This window comes from Hipposideros armiger, unplaced genomic scaffold, assembly GCF_001890085.2.
Source record: "Hipposideros armiger isolate ML-2016 unplaced genomic scaffold, ASM189008v1 scaffold_55, whole genome shotgun sequence".
In the NCBI taxonomy this organism is placed as follows: Eukaryota; Metazoa; Chordata; class Mammalia; order Chiroptera; family Hipposideridae; genus Hipposideros; species Hipposideros armiger.
The window spans coordinates 2138661-2145267 of record NW_017731405.1 but is presented as its reverse complement, the minus strand read 5'-3'; positions in this window follow the sequence as shown (position 1 = coordinate 2145267).

The following is a 6607-nucleotide window of genomic DNA, read 5'->3' as shown; positions in this document are numbered from 1 at the left end:
GAGAGAGAGAGAGAGAGAGAGAGAGAGAGAGAGAGAGAGAGCTGGAATGGAATGTGTTGCTCTAACAGAAGCCAAACTCACTGTGTTTTGTGATGTGGGCAAAATTTGCCTCTACCCCCACTAGCTTCACTATTTTCCCTCTTGGGTGATGCCCTCTTCAGTCATTTGTGGCTCTCTTTTATCCTTTTATTAAAATGCTCTCATATCCTGCATTTATACAAAATTATATAGGAAAACACTTTGTTTTACGTATTTATGTTTAACAGGCAATTTTTAAAAACCTCTTGTTGCTTAATAAACCACCCCCAAAAGTTAGTGGTTTAAAACAACAGTTCATTATTTTTCACAGTTCTACCGTCTGGGACGGGCTCAGCAGGGTGGTTTGGCTGGAGCTGAAATGCCTATGGTGGCTTCTCCTCTCACTCACCAGGCGCCTCTGTAGAGATGGCTGGTATAGCTTGGGCAGGTGGGGCATTTCTCTCCACATGGCCTGTCTACATGGCTAGCTTGGCTTCCTCACAGCATAGCATTCTTAGAGTAATTCGACTTGTTACATGGTAGCTATCATCTAACAGAGAGGAAGCAGAAATTGCCATCCCTCTAAAGGCTAAGGGTGGACCTACCACAAAAACACCTCCACCAGTGCATTAGACAAGGCCAGCTGAGGGTCAAAGAGGGGAGAAAGAGACTCCATCTCTTGATACAAAGATTATCATACGTGTATAGGGGGGAAAGGATTGGGAGCAGCTTCTGGCATATGGTACACAATTCAAATAGTACAACGGGGTACACAGTGTGAAGTAAGTTTTTCTGACGCCTGGTCCCTGCAACCACTGTTACGCTTCTTGAGTATCCTTCCAGAGATATTCTATACATAAATAAGCACATGTTTTATGTATATGCATATACATATATTACATCAGTGATGGGTGTTACATAGTTTCATCCTAACGTCCAATGTCCACACTTCACTTTTTCATTTGATCAGACATCTGAAAGTAGTTCTGTTCTTTGTGATGGCTGCATATATTCCTTTGCTGACCATTTAGCTGTTTCTGATCTCTTGTTATCACAACACTGCTTCAGTGTATATAACTCCATGTGCGCACACGCGTATATTGCAAAAATGTAGGTTTGTCAGAAAGAAAAATCCCTATAAGAAGAACTGCTGTGTTAAATAATATATGCATGTACAATGTCAATAACAGTAACGCTGGGAGGGGTCTCTAAGTCAGTGGTTCTCCAGTGGGGACATGTAGGTGTGGAAAGGTTTCTCTACTGCAGGTAACCCCGCCTCCCTCCAGGAGACCGGTCTTTACAAAGCTACTTCCCTTGTCTCACTTATTAAAAACTACTGTTCTAGTAGTTTTTGGCAAATGAGCGTCCTGCAGGTCTGAGTACCTGAGTGTCCCATCACACTGAACAAATTGATCTTCTCCTGAGTCTCCCAGAAAATGAACAGTTGCTGCAGGAAGAGATTTGCCCAAAGGGTGTCCTGTGAATCACTAGACCCCAAAGAGCCACCCCTCTCCGCAACAGAAAAAGATTCTGTCATCAAGCATGTCTGGGAACACTACATCCTATTACCAGCAAGTCACACACACCCATTCACAATCAACAAGGGCAAATAGGCCCAGGAACCCGCTCTGAAGAAAACTGTTTGACATTGTTTAACTGAATGAATGGATTTAACCATCTGTTTCCTGATCGAACTTGACCACAGCACCTTGTTTTTGTGACACCTGTTTTGCTAATCACCTACAGAACTAAGTTTTCTGAGAAACATTCTTTGGGGAAATGGTGGTTTAAAAGAAAAGTTGTTGGACTGAGAGGCTGGTTCTGCACCCAACCAACTCTGCAATCTTGAACAAGTCAAAAATCACTGTGGATGGTATGGTGGGGGGGGTTGGAGGGTGTTGTCACTTTGAGGGGTAAAAAGTATAACTAGCGCACTGTGTTGTACAGCTGAAACTAATTAACGAATGTTTATTTCATAATAAAAAAATCACTGTGGGGCCTGGGCAGTGGAATTGTCTATGGTTTTTGGTTTTTTGTTTTTGTCCTTCCAACATGGATGAGCTCCTCTTTCAGTTTCCCTCACTGAAGTCAAGGCAATATGTGTCTGACAAAGGACATTGAAGAGTGATCTATTTTTTTGTTCCTTTGAATTCTTGTTAATCAGTTCTTCAGCTCAGTGTATACTAGAGGAAGTGGATATGAGGGGACTTAGTTGGGCTTTGTGCTCACCTTTTTGTTCCTACTGCCACCACCCTGACCAGCCCCTTCCCAATTCATTCCCACTTTCAGGTAAGAAAAAAAGCTGCAGAGTTGGGCAGGAACCAGGCTGACCTCAGATGAGTTCATAGCAGGAGATTAATATATCTAGCTCTGTATCTTTGCCACTTCTTTTCTGGATAAGCCATAAACAAATTTTGTGCTCAGGGAAAAATGATCTGATATTCTTCTATCAAATTCATATAACCTTTACAAATGAGAACAGATCTTCAAACCAGGTGTAGTGTGATTTGTTTTGACTCTTTACTGCCTCCACCTGAGATGTTTTACATACACTAATCTAAAGACAATGAATCCTGAGCAGATTTCATGAGTGTAAGTTATTCCAGCCCTGAAATGAAGGGGCTGCTATGTGTCAGAACACACAGATGCATAGGCAACCAAGAGCTATCTAGCTAAATATCTTTCTTTATTAATCGGAGCTTCAGAAGTAAAATCTCCTTCTCAGGGACATCAAGGTGATTTGTGACACTCTCTGCACACCTTTAGATTTGCAAACCAATGAGTACATCAGACCGATCTCTCGTTTTCTCATCAGTGGCAGACATAAAACACAGGTAATCTTCATTTTACTCAGATGTTTCAATTATCTGTGAAAACCCCTTGGCTTATATTATGCAGCATTTGTGAGTATTTCATTTTCTTTCAGTTTAAGCATCAACTAGAACACACACTTAAAACCTTGTTACATTTCTTTTAGAAATTGATACAATTAAATGGTTGAGCTGACTGTACTAAAGACAAAAAGAATGAACTGTAGAGACCCCTGAGATCTATCTTTTAGCTGTCTTCCCAGGTGTTGGATTCATGATTTAGAAAGGCAGGATCTGTTTTTATATTCACCAAGAACACAGGGGCCTGAAACAGGAAATACAAACATATTTGTTGACTAAAATTCACCTCTTTTCACACATTGTTTTAAATGTACTTCCTTGTCTATTTTTTTTTTAAGATTTTTATTGGGGAATTGGGGGATGGGAACAGCGCTGGGGAATTGGGGGAAGGGGAACAGACAAGTTGCTGTCCTTTTGTTCTTCAGTCTAGTTGTGGAGGACGTCACTGGCCAAAGTTGGTACCATCATTGCGCTCTTCCCAGGCGAGGCAGATCAGTCACTGGCTTCTGGACGGCAGCTCATGGCAGCTGCTGGCCGCTCACGCTGGCTGCTGGCTACACACGGTAGCCCATGGCAACCCACTGCAGCAGTGGCTGCAGCCTACACCATCACGGGCGACTCATGGCAGCCCAGCTCCAGGTTGAGCTATTTATTGTTCAGCATCTTAGCTATGGAGGGCAGTGTCACTGGCCCTCATATGTGGGATCTGAACCGGGGTCCTCTGGCGTCCCAAGCCAGCTCTTAACCAACGCACTACTCAGCCAGCCCCTTGTCTATTTTTTTTATCCTTAGCCTATGCAGCAAAACACAGGCATTTAGTGAATTTTTCTAAGTTCACCTGCAAGATATTTACAACCTTTTAAAATATTTTTAAGTACTATTTTTAAAATAATAAAATAAAAATTTAAAAATAAAAGATTTTAAAAAGCTATCTAGTATTTAAAAAATTATTATTAAATCAACAAACAAGAAGTGCTGATGAGGATGTGGAGAAAAGGGAACCCTGGTGCACTGTTGGCGGGATTGCAGACTGGTGCAGCCATTATGGAAATCAGCATGGAGGTATCTCAAAACACTGGAAATGGAACTACCTTATGACCCAGCAATTCCACTCTTAGGTATTTATCCAGAAAAACCCAAGACACTAATTCGAAAAAATATATGCACCCCTATGTTCATTGCAATGCTATTTACAATAGCTAAGACTTGGAAACAACCAAGAAGCCCATTGGTAGACGACTGGATTAAGAAACTATGGTACATTTATACAACGGAGTACTATTCAGCAATAAAGAAGAAGGAAATCGTACCATTTGCAACAATATGGGTGGACCTAGAGAACATTATGAGAAGTGAAATAAGTCAATGAGTAAGACAAATACCATATGATCTCACTTATATGTGGAATCTAAAGAACTGAATAAATGAGCAAAGTAAACAGAAATAGTCTCAGAGATATAGAGGAAAAATTGATGGCTGCTAGATGGGAGGGGGGTGGGGATGAGGGAGAAGGGGAAGGGATTGGACAGCATAAATAGGTAACGATAATATTGCCACAGGGATATGAAAGACAGTTCGGGGAATATAATTAATAATGTAAATATTTTGTAGGGTGTCAGATGGACACATGTCTTGTTAGGGAGACCGCATCATGGATGGGGTAGAGGCTTGACCACTGCACTGTACACCTGAAGCTGATGTTGAATAATATTGTATGTCAACTATAATTTAATATATATATAGTCATGGGGTGTGGAGTATAGTGTGGGGAGTGGAGTCAATGGAATTGTAATAGATATGTATGATGTCGGTGGTGGGGGAGTGGGGCGGCAGATTGGGGTAGGGGTGTTGTCACTTTGTGAGGGGTAAAAAGTATAACTATTGCATTGTTTTGTACACCTGAAACTAATAATAAAAAAATAAAAAAGGGAAAATAAATAAATGTGTTACTTGCTGGAAAAATAAGTAAAATAAAAAAATTATTATTAAAACAACAAGAACAACACCACATCACATTCTCTCATGGACACTTTGAGAACTCAGTATCTTTGGGTTATTTTGTTTCCTGAGCTTTGAGAATGTGATGAATGTTTACACATTTAAATTATTGTCTTAAGTTTCACATTGCCTCTGGACCTAGCAGAAGCAGAATACTTTAAGTTAAATAAATTTTAATTTTGTCATGTTGACAGCAAACTAATGGCTTTAATTGAATTGGGTGTTATTTGCTCCTGCTTTTGTTTTTGTTTTGTTTTTTAAACTAAATTGATGGAAACAATTGGTTATTTTATTATATCACACAAATATAAATTTAAGAAAACTCTATTATAAAATGTTACACCAATTATATCTCTTGAAAATGTGCATATGACCACAGCTTAATAATTACAACTTTGCAGACAGTTTACAAATACAGCATCTCAAACAGTAGGTGGTAAATAATGGTTCTGACTAGATCTAACTCTATAGCCCTTCTAAAATCAACTGTGACAGAGCCATGAGAGGTGCTGCCTCCCCTTGCTGTCATTATGAAGATGTAATTCTGTTACAATTATTTAATCCCAAAGGCATTGTTATACCTGTTCAGCAGTTTTCAACTATTCACTAAAATGATGTACAACTCCACTGTGATAAATCTCAGAGTGATTTTTTTTATTAAAGTTTCTTTAAAAGTCTTATGGCTAAAAGCTGATGAATTTAAATAAATGTTTGGAGAAACTACATAAATAATTACACAAGGAATGTGTTCTCAGTATTTGCTCTGTCACTTGTGTGAACTGTGCATAACCTTGAGTGAGACATGATTACAGAATTTTAAAGAATCTCTTAAATCATATAGATCAGATTAAAGGATAACTGATTCATAGAATGTTAGCCCTGGAAGGGTGCTTAAATTAGAACATTTAGTTCTGTAGCTCTCAAAATTTGGCAAGAATTTTGAGATTGACCTGCAGAAGTTGTTAGAAGATTTCTGGCCCCCACCCTCAGAGGTTCTGATCCAATGGGTATGGGTGGGGCTTGAGAATTTGCATTTCTCACAAATTCCCAGGTGGTGATCCTGCTGGTCCAAGGACCTCACTTTGAGAATTGATCCAATTCACTTTACAAACAAGGAGGCCAAGGCCTGGAACCTGCACCCAGACTCCTTTATGGGTTGGGATTGGGGAAACATGCCTCTACACACGCATGGTTGGGGCATGGAGAAGATGGTGCCCAACGGTCATGGCAACAAACAAAGTCTGGCAGTCTTTGTGGCCAAAGGAGACAACTTGAAATGATGAGGGATATACAGACAGCACATAGCAAAGGAACTAGAAACTCAAAGTCAGATACTGTTTGCAGTTGCAAGAAAGTAAGTGATCATCATGGGTTGCAGGGTGGTTAGAAGTAACTACTTGGATGTTAAAGAGTATCTCAAAGAGAATGCTTACTCCCTCCACTCCATCAAAACTTGCCCTTCCTCAGTTAAGGAAACCATATCCTATCTAGCTAGGGGCTCAAGATCAAGATCTGGAAGTCAATGTTTCCTCTTTTCCCTCATCCCCCACATCTAATCCATCAGCAATCCTGTTATTTCCCGGGCTGGCTGAGTGGCGCGGTGGTTAAGAGCTGGCTTGGGACCCCAGAGGGTCCGGGTTCGGATCCCACATATGAGGGCCAGTGACACTGCCCTCTACAGCTAAGATGCTGAACAATAG